Here is a 15,414-nt window from a genome sequence, read left to right on the forward strand (position 1 = left end):
GCAGTACTATAAACAGTACAGGTGTTGCCTTTCAGCTAGATCTACTGTGCATGTATTTTAGGCAAATTATTTTGTGTTTCCCATTAAGTACTATTGTATGTTTCAGAACTTGCACACTATTCTCTTGAAACTGGAGCACCTTCTTGTTTTCAACATTTCTAAATACTTGGCTTTGCAGCATGCAGTGGCTGAGAAGGTCTCCTTTCATGCTGATTGGTCAGCTCTAGGATGCTAGAGACAGGGACCCAGCTAGGACCCTCCTGCAGAAATAGTAATGGGTCTTTGACCCCCTACATCACTGGGAGTGGGCCTGTGGAAAGAAATAATGTCATCAGAACCTGGATAGGTCCCCTGCCTAGACATAAGCAGGGAGGGGACATAAATGCCTTAAGGTTCCTTTCTTCTTCTTCTTCTTCTTCTTCTTCTTCTTCTTCTTCTTCTTCTTCTTCTTCTTCTTCCTCTTCCTCTTCCTCTTCCTCTTCCTCTTCCTCTTCCTCTTCCTCTTCCTCTCTTTTCTGATGGTAGTCAGATGCTTGGGACGACTTCTAGTTTGAATCAGAGAAATGCAGGCAAGAACAGCAGCCTACAGTTCTGCCTCTGAGCCAACTTAAGGAAGGGGAGGAGGGATTCAGCTAAATGAGCCTCTTTGAAATAAATAAGAAAACAAACCACACACAAGATGGCCTTTGCAAGAATATATGCCATTCACACTGACCTTTACCAATGTATATTTAAAACTCCAGTGCCTCTTTGTGTCTCCTCAGACCTGGAACTGCATTAAAGTCCCTGTTGCTTTAAAAAATGTGCTTCATGCTGGTGTATAAAAACTCAGTGAACTTTTGCTTTTAATTTTTCATCCTTTTCCCTTTCTTTCTTCCCCTCCTTTTCCCCCTTTCTTACAGGTAAGTGGCATTTGCTTATTGTTGAACTTCATGAAAAGTCCAGATGTAAGGATGTAAAACATCCTCTGCTTCAACCCTGTTGGAAGTTCCGTGGCAGGTAAAGCCGAATTTCGGTTTCCTTTTAATTTCAGGGTAAAACTATTTTCTTTCATTTGCTTCTGTCTCCCCACCCCCCACCCCTGCCTGTGGAGAGAGGGAGGGAGGGAGAGCAAGAGCAAGGAGGCTGCAAAGCGCTTCATTCACAGTTCGCTGGCTTGAGGGCTGGACTTGCATCCTGGATTGGCAGAGTTGTCTCTCATCTGTGTTTTGGGCTGAGCGTTGCTCTTTGGGATTTGGAGAGGTTCAGGACCTTGGAATTGCAGTTTGTGGATATGGGTTGTATTGTAGACAGCTGCTTGAAGTGCATATGGCAAATTTTCCCCTCCAAGTTTTCTGCTGTTGTGCAATCACATGCCAAAAGATTGACAATATCTTGGGGTTGTAGAGCGGAGAGAGGGGGTGGAAACCACAAGCTTTGTGCAATGATAATAAGGGGGAAATATCTTACAGTACCTTGCTAAATGGGACTTACTTCTGAGTAGACTTGCATAGGATTCTGTTGTTAGAATAGCTGTTTTCAGAGCAGATACATGACTGCCAGTCTACAGGGCAGACACTGAAGCTATTTTGTGGTCTCCCATACCAAAGTTTCTTCAGGTTGTAAGAACAGCTCAGTGTATTTTAAAGATGCACCTCATTTTCGAATGCTGTATATATGCATGCATATTTGTGTGCATAGTGCGCTGCACCCATATGCAAAAGATCAATAACTGAAGTCCTTATTGCTAGCTGACTTTGTGAAGATGTCCTCTCCCAGCACATGTCTGGAGAAAAGAAGGGAGCTCTCAAGAATTTGGCCACCACTTGCTTTAGGATATACTGTACCAAGGGAGGCCAACATTCTGCCCTCATGTGTTTTGTTGGGCTCCCACTCCCATCAGCCCATGCTAGCATGATCAGAGATGAAGGGAGTTGTACTCCAATAATATCTGGTGAGCACCACTTCAGCTTATCCTGGAATAAGGTAAAGGACCCCTGGATGGTTAAGTCCAGTCAAATTCAACTATGGGGTGCGACACTCATCTCCACTTCCAGGCCAAGGGAGCAATTGAAACTGCTGAATTTTGTAGGCTGCAGTCCTACACCGTTTACTAGGGAGTAAGCCACACTGAACTCAAAAGGATGTACTTTTGAGTAGGCATGTGTAGGATTGCACTGTTAATGGCTTAATAAAAATAGGGAAGTTTTTATGCCAATCTTGGGGTTATATATATGTCTGAATGCAAACTGAAAGTCCCGGTGCAAAGGCAGATGCTGTTGTCTTAGCTTCAATAATTGGGACAGGAATGCGCCTTATTCCCTCAGTTTCATGAGTTTCTGTTTTTACTGTTGGGCAGGGGACGGGGGGGGGGGGGATGGGGACGGACACAAAGTATCCAAAAGCATCCAAACTAACTGTCTGGCTTCATAGCATATACTTTAAAAATAAATCTGGCTGTATAGCTGCTGGAAAAATATGAGGGGATGCTGTGCTTTATGAGACGTAAGCATACAGTTAAGCGCCCAGATATTGTAATAGACTTTCAGTCTGAAATGTTATGCCCACTTACCTGGGAGTGCATCCTCTTGAACTCATGGGATTTGCTTTTGAGTAGACATGTATAGAAATGCACTGCCAGTGGACTCTACTTTTTCTGAACTGTGACCATCCCAATGCATTTTTCCACACTGTTTACACCTGGTATGGTGTTGGCTTGCTTGGCTCCATTTTCTTTCCGGTGCTCTAGTTAATATAAGCTCATCCTGTGTTTGCATGTCTTTGATAAAGCTGGAGCAACTGGATGCCCTGTGTTTCTGATTGTATGTGATTACTCCTCTGGGATGTCTATATTTTCATTCCTCAGTCTGGTTCTAGACAATGAGCTGCTCTTTTTTTATGGGCCTGCGTGTTAGCTTTGCATCTCAGAGTCAAAAAAATAATCCCTTTACTTCAAAACCTAAAAAGGAAATATTTCAATCAGCACTGATAACATTAGTATATTCTGTGGTATATAAAAGTAACCACAACATGTATGGATTTTTATTTACTTTAATTTGCAATCAGCTAAATCCTGGAGTATGTCTTTGAACCTTACTGAGAATTGAGCTTGGTTTCTTTCTAGAAGTTCAAGCAATACCAGTTTCTTCTGTCCAAGCATCTTAATAGAGTTGATAGGCTATAGCAGGCATCCCCAAACTTCAGCCCTCCAGATGTTTTGGACTACAGTTCCCATCTTCCCTGACCACTGGTCCTGTTAGCTAGGGATCATGGGAGTTGTAGGCCAAAACATCTGGAGGGCCGCAGTTTGGGGATGGGCTATAGCAACACACACCACAATTGTAGAGCTTATCTGTTGTCTACCCCATTTTGTTTCCACAAGAGCACTGTGAAATGACTTAGGGTGAGAGACAGTGACCTTCTCAAGGCTATCCCAAGCCAACAATCAGGTCCATATCTGCTTAGCTTCAGCAAAGTAGCTTCTATCCATCTGCTACAATTTAAAAAATGACATTATCTGCTGTCAGTTAAAAATATAAGAAGAGCCTACTGGATCAGACCAATGGCCCATCTAGTCCAGCGTCCTGTTCTCACAATGTCCAAGCAGATATCTGTGGGAAAGCAGGATCCAAGCACAGTAGCAATGCCACATCCATTGTCTTCCAGCAAGGCTTTATTCAGAAGGCTTTGCTACATCTGTCATGGAGGGAGAGGATAGCCATCATGACTAGTAGCCATTAATAGCACCCTCCTCCATGAATTTGTCAAATCCTCTTTTAAAGCCATCTAGGTTGGTGGCCATCACTGCCTCCTATGGGAGTGAGTTTCATAGTTTACCTATGCACTATGGGGGGAAAGTGCTTTCTTTTATCTGTCCTTAATCTTCCAACACTCAGTTTCACTGGATGTCCATGATTTGTACTGTTATGAGAGATGGAGAAAAACTTCTCTATTCACTTTCTCCATGCCATGCATAATTTTATCAACTTCTATCATGTCACCTCTTGCTCACTTTTTTTGCTAAACTAAAAATCTCAAATGCTGCAACGTTTCCTCAGAGCGGGCTGCTCCATTCTCTTGATCATTTTGGTTGCCCTTTCCTGAACCTTTTCCAATTCTACAATATCCTTTTTGAGGTGAGACGACCAGAATTGTATACAGTATTCCACAATAGTATTGTGGATTGCACAATAGATTTGTATACAGTAATGCAATTATCTAGGCAGTTTTATTTCCAATTCCTTTCCTAAAGATCCCTAGCATGGAATTTGCCTTTTTCAAGCTGCCAAACACTGGGCTGATGCCTTCATAGAGCTATCTACTATGACCCCAAGGTCTCATTCCTGTTCAGTCACCATCAGTTTAACCCACACGAGTGTCTATTGTGCCGACATCACTTTACATTTATTTACATTGAATTGCACCTGCCATTTTACCACACAAGCGTACAGTTTGGAGAGGCCCTTTTGGAGCTCTTCACAATCTCTTGTTGTTTCAATGACCCCAAAGGTTAATGCATTATTCTTTGTAAATTGCTTGGGTAGTTGATGTGAGAAAATCTTTACCAGTTTTGCACGTTATTTCATGACATTGGGTGTGCGTGTGATCTCCACAAAAGCAGACCATCCCAGCAGCAAGGCTATACTGACCATATTTGAATCCATCTGCAAGTCCAACATACACCCAAACAGTGCAATGGGTTCCACATTTCCTCAGAAGCAGTGCTTTAAAAAAAATGTTTAGGGGCACTCTCATTTTGACTCAAGAAAATCGCCATTTTATAGTTCAAATCAGGAAAAATAAATGCAGTAAATGGACAAAAGTACAAAGATTCACAAAATGTTTAGGGGAATGTATACACCTGCATCCCCCCTGAAAAAAAGCACTGCTCAGAACCATTTCCCACTTGGTGAACTGAAGGAGGGAAGCTCTTTATAAAGTGGTCATTCAATCATTGCCCTGCCACTCCTTGTTTTTTTTTTTTTTTTTTTTTGCCCTTAACAGGAAAACCTTTATTGTCACACAAAAAAAAAAATCTCAAATGGAGTAAATCGGATATAGTTTTTTTTTTTTTAATTTATTTTTATTTAAGGTTTTCTCAGTTTACAAAGACATGGGCAGTGTCTCTCATAGCATTTTTACAGATCAGTTTCAATTGTTGAGACATTGGGGAGGAAAAGGGGGAGAGCGGTAGATAAGGGGAGGGGGTGGGGGTAGTGTGACAATGTTTCTAGTTTACTTAAAGTGTGTTGGGGGGGTTGTCAGCATCGGTTGTGCAGGTTCTTTGTTGTGCATTTGTTTTCCTTTGATGGTGAGAGTTGTTGGGGTTGGCCTAGGATATAGTTTTCTTTTGTGGTTGGCTGTGGTGGTCTGTTTTATGTGAGTAGGGTGGGCGGGTCAGGTTAGCCATATTGATTTGTATGCTGTTGGTGGATTTCTGTCGTTGTCTTGTTGCGCTGTGTATGTGATAAAGGGGAACCATACTGGGGTGAAGCCGTCTTCTTCTATTTGACCCCGTGTCAATTTCAACTTATTGGTTAATTTTTCTAATAGGGCTGTTTCCCATACCGTCTGGTACCATTGGTCCATGTTTACTCCTGCCAGGTCTTTCCAGTGTCTGGTTATGGTGTTTCTGGTAGCTGAGAGTAAGTGGGTTATGAGTTCTTTGTGATGTAGGTGGGCATTGTTGTCCTGGAAGATGTTTAGCAAGGCCAGTTCTGGGGTAAGTTCTAATGTTTGTTGGGTTATTTTACCTATTTCTCTTACGGTTGTTCTCCAGAATTGTTGGGCTTTGGGGCATTCCCACCACATGTGGAAATATGTGCCTGTTGATGTGCATCCTCTCCAGCATTTTGATGAGGTTCCTGGGCGTATTAGTGCTAGTTTTCGTGGTGTTAGGTGCCACCTGTAGATGGTTTTCAGAGTGAGTTCTTTCCTTTTTGCTGATATGGATTTAAATGGGGGTTTAGACCACATCCTGGTCCATTGAGTGGGGTTGATTTCATAGCCTATATCTTCTTCCCATTGTTTTTTTATTGCGTCTGGGGAGTTTGTGGAATTTTGGAGGAGTATTTTATATATTGCAGATACCATCCCTTTGCCGTGACCCTTTGTCGTTAGAAGGAGGTTTTCAAAAGGTGTCAGGGGTCTTGTTGCTGCTAATTTTATTGCTGGCTTGTTTAAGAGGGCATGTAATTGGTGTTGTGCTAGCCAGGGTATTTGGGTGTCTTCTAGTTTATCCTGTATTTCTCGTGTTGTCAGAGGTATGTTATTTTTATAGAAGTCTGTTAGGCGATATAGGCCTTTGGTTTGCCAAGTTTTAGTTTGGATGTTTTGTGCTGCCTGGTGGAATAATGGATGGTAGACCAGGGGGAGTAGTGGGGATGTGGTTGGGGTTAGTTTGTCCGTTTCTGTTTTCCATGCTTTGAACATGGTTTGTGTGTACCTATTAAGTGTTGTGGGGATCCTTCTTAGTTTGTTTGGGAGGAATGGGTATGCTGTGGTGCTGATATTTTCAATTGTGTCTCTCTCTAAGTGTATCCATTGTTTTGTCTCATCTTCCAGTATATACGGGATTATATGTCGTATTTGATTGGCCCTGTAATATGTTTCTATGTTAGGGATTCCCCATCCTCCTTGTGAGGTGGGGAGGTGCAGGTATTTGGTGCTTATTCTTGGTTTTTTATGTGAGAAGATGAAGGAGTGCAGTTTTCTCTGCCATCTGCGGAGTTGAATTGGGGGGATCCAGACTGGGAGGGTTTGGAATAAGTAGGTTAATTTTGGGAGAGTGATCATTTTGATCATTGCCATTTTATCTGAGAGGGTGAAATTCATGTTGTCCCATCTCTTCAGGTCTTTGTTTATTTGTCGCCACAAGGGTTTATAGTTGTGTAGGTATAATTTGTTGAGATTTTTGGTTATTTGTACCCCTAGGTATCTGAACTTGGTGTGGCAGAGTTTTATTTTGGTGATATTAGTGAGTTCTTTCTGGGTGTGGGGAGGAGTGTTGAAGCACATGGCTTCTGATTTTGCAAAGTTTACTCGCAGGCCTGACACCGTTGCAAATGTGTTGAGTTCTCTGGTTAGGGAGATTGCTGTGTTTAAGGGGTCTGATGTTGTGACCATTAGGTCATCTGCAAAGAGCCCTATTTTATATGTTCTGCCTTTTATTTCAACTCCTTTGATGTCTGTGGTTGCACGGATTCGGATTGCTAGCGGTTCTAGGGCCAGTATAAATAGGAAGGGGGATAGTGGGCATCCTTGTTTTGTGCCCCTTTGGATTTTTATGCTGTTGGAGTCTATGTTGTTGATTCTGCATTTTGCTGAGGCTTGGGAGTATATTTGTTTGAGGACTTGTAGAAAGTTTGGGCCAAATTTCATGCTAGTTAATACTGCTAACAGGTATTTCCATTCTAGGCAATCAAAGGCCTTGAGGATGTCTAGAGACATAATTGTCAGTGGGGTTTTGGTTGCCTTGCTGTGTTCGATTAGGTTCAGCAGTTTCCTGATGGGGTCTGTGATATTGCGACCAGGGACGAAGCCAGTCTGATCTGGGGCTACTAAATTGCATAAGAAGTTTTTTAAGCGGTTGGCCAGGATTGATGTGAATATCTTGTAGTCTTGGTTTATTAATGAGATTGGGCGATATGATTCGACTTTGAGATTGTCCTTCAGGGGTTTTGGGATGGAGACTATTTTGGAGTGGGTCCAGGTTTGGGGGATGGGCCCCCCTTTCATGATGTCGTTAAATAGGCGAGTCATGTGTGGCATTAGGGGTTCTTTGAATTTCTTATAGAATTCTGCTGTGAAGCCGTCTGGGCCTGGGGCTTTGTGTGGTTTCAGGTTTTTTAGGACCATGTCTATTTCCTCTGGGGTGATGGGCCTGTCCATGTATTCCTGTTCTTCATCTGTTAAGGTAGGCATGGTCAGTCCTCCTATAAATTCTTTTATTCCCTTCTCAGGTGGGTTGTGGGATGTGTATAGACTAGAGTAAAATTCTGCAAATTCTGAAGTTATTTCTTTGGGGGAGAATGTTGTGTTGCCGTCTTTTTTGGTGATGCAGTGTATTCTTGTTTTGAGTGTTCTTTTCCTACATCTATTCGCTAATAGTCTGGAGTTCTTCCCCCCATATTCATAGAAGCGTTGTTTAGAATATAGAATGTTGATCATTGTTTTATTAATTTCTAGGGAATCTATTTCTCTTCTCTTTTGTTCTATAAGTTTAAGAAGTTTTTTGGATCCTGTTTGTTTGTAGCGTGATGAGAGGGTTGTAATTTCTTGTTCCAGTTTACTAATCTTTGTGGTGGTTTGTTTTTTAAGGAGTGTTTTCTCTTTTATGCAAGCTCCTCTGGTGACTGCTTTCATTGCGTCCCATAGGAGGGGGGTTGTTATGTTGTCTACATCATTTTCTTTGAAGTAATTTTGGAGGGTTTTTGTGAGACTTTCTCTAATTTGTTTGTTTGTGGTTAGGATGGGGTTAAAGGACCATGATGGGGTATTAAGTGTTCTCTCTCCTATTTTAATAGTAACTTCTACTGGGGCATGATCTGTGATTTTAATGTTGCCTATGTTTGATGATTCTACCCAAGGGATTAGACTCTGTGTGAGCAGAATGCTGTCCAATCTGGACGTTGTGCCATGCCGTCCAGATTGGAATGTGTGGGTAGTGTCTCCCGGGTTTTGTTCACTCCAAATGTCGTAGAGACCCCTGTCTTTTAGCAGTTTTATTAACTTGTAAGAGTCCCTAGTTATTGGGGGTTTTCCACGAAGGAAAGTTGCCCATGGGGTTGTAGATTGGATGTTTTTTAGGGATATGCCTTTCATATTTAGGTTGAGGTCGCCTCCTAGGATTGCTTCCCCTTCCATGAAGGAGAGAAGTTTGTTCAGTGTCTTCTGGAAGAATTCTAGTTGTTTTGAATTTGGGGCATATATAGATCCGATTGTCAGTTTAATTTTGCCATCTAGTGTTCCTTTGATGAAAATGAATCTGCCCTTTTTGTCCTTCAGGACTGTTGTGGCTTTGAAGTTTAGGTCTTTATTGAGTATTACAGCTACTCCGCGGGCCTTTCCTGAGCCTTGTGCCACCCATTGTTGACTGAAGCGGGGGTCGCTCAGAAGTTTGTTCCCTTTGGGGGGGTTGTGTACTTCTTGTAGGAAGGTGATGTGTGGTTTCATGGTGTTTATGTGTGAGGTAATGCGTTTTCTTTTAATGGGGTTTCCCAACCCCCTCACATTTAGTGTAATCGCTTTTAAGCTAGCCATCACGTCTATTTGTTGTGTAAGGCGATTCCTTGCCAACCCGTCCAGGTTGTCCTGTGTCTCTCACTATGTGTTGTTTACTGAACCATTGGGGTTCCGCTGACCTAGGGTGTGGTGGGTAGGGGGCTAGTGGGGTTAGAGTTAGATTTGGGTTAGAGAGTAGGGAGTAAGTTGTATAGAGTTTCCTATGTGTAGTCTTATAGGTGTTCATTTGGGGTATTTTGGGCCGTCTGGCCCTTGGCCGGTTGGCCCTGGGTCTCAGCTGATGTGGAGGGCCGTGTTCAGAGACAGGCCTTCCCCCTTGTCGTTTACAATGGGGGGTGTTCAGCGAGACAATGTAAAGCGTCCTTGCGATATGGATGTCGGGTTTAAGGTTTGGGAACAATGTTGCCAGTATTAATAGCAACATCATTTTTGTGTTGGGGTGTAGGTGTGAGTGTTGGTGCGCTCTCTGGTGCCACCATTGTGCTAATTAGGTAATATCTTTTAGCCTGATCGTAGGTTGGGGTGTGTGGGTTGCATTTGTTATTTTTCCTTAGAGTGGATTCGGGGGGGGGTGTTGAGGGTGTGTGTTGTGAGTTGTCGGATTAAGGGGGATGTGGGATGTGGTTGTTTGGACTGGTGTTGGAGTGGCGGTTTCTGTGGGGATGTGGGGCGGGGGGGGGAATGTTGCTGGTGTTAGTTTTGTTCATAGCCTAGGGGGGGAGGGGGGCGGGAGGGGGAGTCACCAGTCCTTCAGCTTGCGATGTTTTCCGGCTGCTTCATTTTGCTGTGGTTGTTGTTGCAGTAAGGTCGTTCCTCTGTGCTGTGTTGGTTTCGTCGGTCTTGGTCAGGCTTCTTGTGTCGTATGGTCGGCCGGAAGGTTTCGTGTGTGATGGTGTTGTCTGGTTGTATTGGCGTGCTTTGTGTTTCTCTTGATTCTTTGCCTTTTTCTTCTTGTTGTTCTGGACTTTCGTCCAGCCATTTGCTGTTGTTTCGTTGTCTTGGTCTTGGCTGTCGCTTGGTGGGTCATCTTGAAGCCATTCCGGTGGGATGCTGAGTCCGAGGTCCTTCAGTAATTGCTTGGCTTCCGTTTTGTTGGTAGCTGTGTATTGTTTTGCGTTTTTTGTTGCAATGAGGCGGAAGGGGAAGCCCCATCGGTAGTTGATCCCTGTTTCTTGGAGACGTCGGGTGCATGGGCGTAAGATTTTCCTCCGGTTTAGGGTATCTTGGGACAGATCTTGTAAGGCCAGTATGTGGTTGTTTTTGTATTGAAGGTTGGTCGAATTTCTAAGGTAGTTCCAAATTTCTTCTTTCTTTTTGTAGCGTGCGAAGCACACGATGATGTCCCTTGGGGGGTCGTCGGATTTTGGCATGGGTCTTAGAGCTCTGTGTGCCCTCTCCAGGTCATCTATCTCAATTTTCAGGTTTGGCACTGTGTCTTTTAGCCAGTTTACTATTAGGTTCGCTGGGCTTTTCTCTTCCGCTTTTTCCGGAAAGTTGCGAAAGCGGATGTTGCAGCGTCTATTCCGATCTTCAAGGTCCGCTTGTTTGATTTTCAGTTCTTCGTTTTCTGTTTCCAGTTCGTTCAGTTTCTTTTTTATATGTGTGTTTTCCTCCTGGTGTTGCTCTATTGTCCTTTTTTGTGTTTGGTTCTCGTTCTCCAGAGCTACCAGTTTGGATGTTAGTTCATTGATTTGTGCCTGTAGGGGGGCCACTGTGTCCTCCAGTTGTTTTGTGAACTGTTTTGTTAATTCTTTCGTTATTCTCTCTATTAGTCTTGTTTCCATATCCCTCTGATCTTTTTTTGTCATCGGGTGGTCGTCTTCTTGGAGAGGCGTTGCGTTCTCAGCTCTGTTTGCCATTTTCCTGGCTGGTGTTATCCTGGTTTCCCTGGGGTTTTCGGTTTGCGGTCTGCTTGGTGACTTCTTGGAGTAGGGTTTGTTGTGATTGGGAGTCGTGGTGTTAGATTGTTGGATTGATCAGGCGTTGATTGGTGGCTATTCAGAGCGTTTGAATTAGGCGGTCATTTGTGTGTCACCTGGGTTGTGTTTTGCAGGCTTCTCTGGAGTTCTCGCGTTCTCCTCAGTGGTGCACCCTCGTGTGTTCGGGGGGGGGGTTGGGGTCCAGTTGGGGGTGGAAAGTGGGGTTGTGGAGCCACAACAGGTAATTAAAGGGTTTGAGCTTGGCAGGGTTGTTTTCAGGTAGATTTAGGCAGAACTGTATAGTGTCAGAGGGAGGGAAAGAGGATGGAGAGGGGGTTTAGGAGGAGGGGAAAAGAAGGGGGGAGAGGGGGAGGGATAGGAGATTGGAAAGTAAATGGGGGTTGGAGGGAAGTGGGGGAGTGGGGGGAAGGAAGGAGTGAAAGGACGGTAGAGAGAGGGGGAGAAGGGGAGGAAGGAAGGAAGGAAGGAAGGAAGGAAAGTAGTAGCAGTGATGGTATATTGTATTGGTGCTTTTAGGTTCAGTGTGGGGTAAGGGTTTGCTGGGAGATTGTTGGTGAAAGTGGGTGGGGGGTATAGGTATGTAGTTGTTGGGGATCAGTGGGGAGGGAGCGGGGAACAGGCACACTTAGATTGAGGTATAAAGTGGGGGCTGGGGCCGGGGTGGAGAGCAGTGTATTTGAAAGTGTGAGGGATGGGGGTATTAGCAATAAATCAAAGTTGGGATGACTGCAGTAGCAGAGGTCCCCTTCTAAACTGAGAGGTGTTGGGGTTAGGTATGGGGTGGATTTAAGAAATAAAATAAAATGAAGTGGTCAAGCAGGCGTGGGGGGAGCAGGAAGTGGGGTGGGTAGGGTGATGAGGGGGAGATGCGTAAAGGGAGATGCGTAAAAAGGGGGGATTGGGTATTAGTAACTAAGGGGGGTTCTGTATGTAGAGGGTGGGAGTGGGATGTTATAGGTGGTGTAAAGATGCTGGTGTGGGGGGGGGAGGAGAGTAAGGTGGGTTTAAAAAGTAAAATGGAGATAAAAATATAAGTGATACACACACACACACACACACACACACACACACACACACACACACACAAGACAGATCCAAAAAGGAGGTATAAAAAGCAAAATTATTTGGAGGAGGTGGCTGCAATGGCAGCGCCTCCCTTAAAAAGGGGTATGTTCAGAAAAAAAAAGGGGGGGGAAGGAAGAGAAAAGGAAGGGGGGAAATGGGGGGAGGCCTTTTCTGTTTTTATTTTGTTTCCCAAATTAGAAGGACTGGAGAGTGCTGGGGGGGGGGGGGGCTAATGATAACAATAGAGATTGAGAAATGAGGGTAATATAAAAATTGAAAAGATAAAAAAGGTAGTTGGTAAGAATGGGAGAGGCAATACAAAACAAAAACAAGGACAAACAATGAGCAGAGATCTCCTTAGGAGTCCTATCTCACGCTGCCTCTCTCTGGGTCTCGCCCGTTAAGAGCAGCAATTAATATATGTATATATGTGAAACAGCTACAACAACAAAAATAAGGTTAAAAAAAAAAGGAATTTTTTTTTTATTTATTTAAAGAAAACTAGGGGGAAATAATAGTAATAATAGTAAAAAAATTGGAAGAAAAATATTTTTAAAAAAAAGAAAGAAAGAAAAGGGAAAAAATGAAAAAATGAGTAGGAAAAAAAATTCAAGAAGTTGCAAAAGCGATGTCTTTTCCGACAGGCCTCGTTGGTGGGGTGAGAGCTGGGCTTGGGCCTAGTTTTTGCCTCGTGTCTCCCCCACGGCCTTTGTCCTCCTACCTCGCCTCTTCTCCCTTGTTAGTGGCGGTGGCTCTTTGGCAGGGCTGCTAGTCCAGGTTGCGACGGTGTGAACGGCAGGACCGAGGCACCTCGCCTCAGCGGGTCCTTTCTCCTTCTTCTCCCTTCGTCCCGGTGGGGGAGAGGGCGGCTGCAGCCGCGGCCGCGGCGGTGCACGTGGGGACTCTCCTTCCCCTCCGGTATGTTCTTTCTCTCCCTCCTCCCTGTGTCCCGGGGGGGAGAGAGTGGCGGCGGTAGCGGCAGCGCGCTCAGGGGTTTTCCTTCTTCTCCGGAGCGTCGGCGCTCCGGGATGTAGGCTTCAGCGCGCTTGGGGGCTCTCCTTTTCCGCCGGAGCGTCGGCGCTCCGCGGTGTAGCTTTCTCTAAGCCCCCGAGCCACGGAGCTTTGCTCCGCTAGCGGCCGGGTGCCCTTGGTGCCGATCCGGCGCGGTCGCTGGGGGGGGGGGCGTCGGCGGCCCTCCAGACGGTCCACCGGGACCGCCGGGTTCCTGTGCAGCAGCTGCTGCGGTCCTGGTGACCCTTCGCTGTCCGGGGGCTGCACCGGTGGCGCTGGCACGTTGGTCGTCCCTAGGAGCTCCGCGCCAGCGTGCCCGCAGCCATCTTGCCTCGCCGGAAGTCGCCACTCCTTGTTGTGAAGCCCATTGACACTACAACTTTACCTGTCCAGCATAGTTTCCAGTGGAGAAGGATACAAGTAAAGGGGAAGAATGGAAAGGATACACGGTGAGGGAAGTACAGTCTTACCTTGGAAGTCAAACAGCTTAGTTCCTGAACGCTTTGGCTCATGAACGTCGCAAACCTGGAAGTGACTCTTCCAGTTTGCGGGCTATTTTTGGAAGCCGAACATCCAATGGGACCTTCGCGGCTTCTGATTGGCTGCAGGAGCAATCAGAAGCCACGCTTTGGTTTTCGAATGTTTTGGAAGTCAAACAGACCTCCGGAACGGATTCCATTCGACTTCCAAGGTACAACTGTGCAAAAAAAAAAAAGAGAGGCGGGGTACAAATTGCTCAGGAAAGCACCTACGTCTGAAGGGGGAAGATAAGTCTACAGGACCCTTTGGACCTTCTTTGACATCTACCCGCCTTGACAAAGGAAAGGCCTCCTCTTATCCTTGGACTGGATTTTAATGGCTTTTCATTGCTCCAAGACAGCTCCTTTTCAGTTCTTCCTTCCTTCTGCATTTGATGCATTTTGCTTCCAGTCCCAGTGCCAGCTCCTGAGGTACAATGCACTGTGGGCTCCCCAATTTTTTTTCCTGAGGGGGCCACCCCCTGAATGTTCAGAGGGGCCCCCACATGACATCATGCAAACGATGTCAGGATGTCACATCTGCCCCCTGAATCCTCTGGAGAAGATGGAGCCTTTGTTCACAGCACACAATTCTGGTGGCTCCCCCAGTCACAGGTTCATATCAGTTGTTTTCTGCCCTCACCCTGCAAGCCTCTCTGTCTGGACCTCTCCAAGCCACACACCCTTATGAGTCACATGGTCACTCACTCACTGGCCCTGATCTGCACCCTGCTGGAGTGTTTTGTTTTGTTTTTTTGCCTGTCTGTGTCCTTGAACTCTGATTTGTGTCTCCTGCTTGCTGGATGGATTATAGAGAGGTGTGTGTATGTGTTTAGAAACTAGGCTATTGTACAAAGGTAACATTTATATTCGTTGCTTCTGGGCCTGCTCATCACCAGCATGTGACCTTTGGAAGGTTTCCCAGGAGGGAATGCAGCTCTCAGGCTGAAAAAAAGTTTCCCTGCCCCTATTCTAAGGCACTACCTGCCCCCACCCCCCACTGCAAGTTGTGCTTCGGATTCTAAGCTGTCTCATTGTGAATGGCTATCTAACCCTGAGGATGAACAGTCCACTTTGTTGGTGTTTTGTCCCACATCTTAGAATACTGTCTGCTATGTCCCTTTGCTCCTTTGGATATCACTTGCTGCGATGGCAACATGAAGAAACAGTGGGCCAGATGGCCACTGGGCAAGATTTAGTGTCGTTATATAACTCTCCACTGCTCTTTCACAGGCTGTCGCTTCTTTCTCCAGTCTGCATATTATCTCACCAGATAGGTGCAGTGAGGTAGAAAGGCAGGGCGATTTGTGATGCCGTTCATTGAGATGCGTTTTAGAGACAGCTCAAGGAAGCACTGTCTGGAAACGTTAATCAGCGTAACCAGCAATGTATTGACCTGCCTTCTGCTTACCATGGGGAATGGGAGAGGATGACACACTACTTAAAGAGATATTGTGTCTCAGTCTCAAGGCGGATTTACCATAGACATAGTATATAAAATGAAGAACGGGTGGGCAGTCAGTGGCTAAAGTCCCTTTCATTCCTGGTCATTGGCCATGTGGGCTGATACTGATGGGAGTTTGACAGTATCTAGAGGGCCAGATGTACTCAATGACAGTGCCAGGCTACTTTGCACCACAGGCAAAGCTATTTATTTA

The 15,414-nt window shown here is 45.2% G+C and overlaps 1 protein-coding gene across 5 annotated transcripts in view; it reads left to right on the top strand.

The window, feature by feature from the left end:
- Positions 1–15,414, top strand: part of OPCML (opioid binding protein/cell adhesion molecule like) — a 775,348-nt gene that overhangs the window by 162,506 nt on the left and 597,428 nt on the right. For 3 of the 5 annotated variants that reach the window (XM_088658032.1, XM_088658033.1, XM_088658034.1), the window contains exon 2: positions 903–999. The exons of the other annotated variants lie outside the window; for them this stretch is intronic. The gene's annotated coding sequence lies outside the window, so the exon portion shown is untranslated. The remainder of the gene's footprint in view (positions 1–902; positions 1,000–15,414) is intronic. 5 annotated transcript variants of the gene reach the window in all.

This window comes from Zootoca vivipara, chromosome 14, assembly GCF_965207765.1.
Source record: "Zootoca vivipara chromosome 14, rZooViv2.hap1.1, whole genome shotgun sequence".
Lineage (NCBI taxonomy): Eukaryota > Metazoa > Chordata > Lepidosauria > Squamata > Lacertidae > Zootoca > Zootoca vivipara.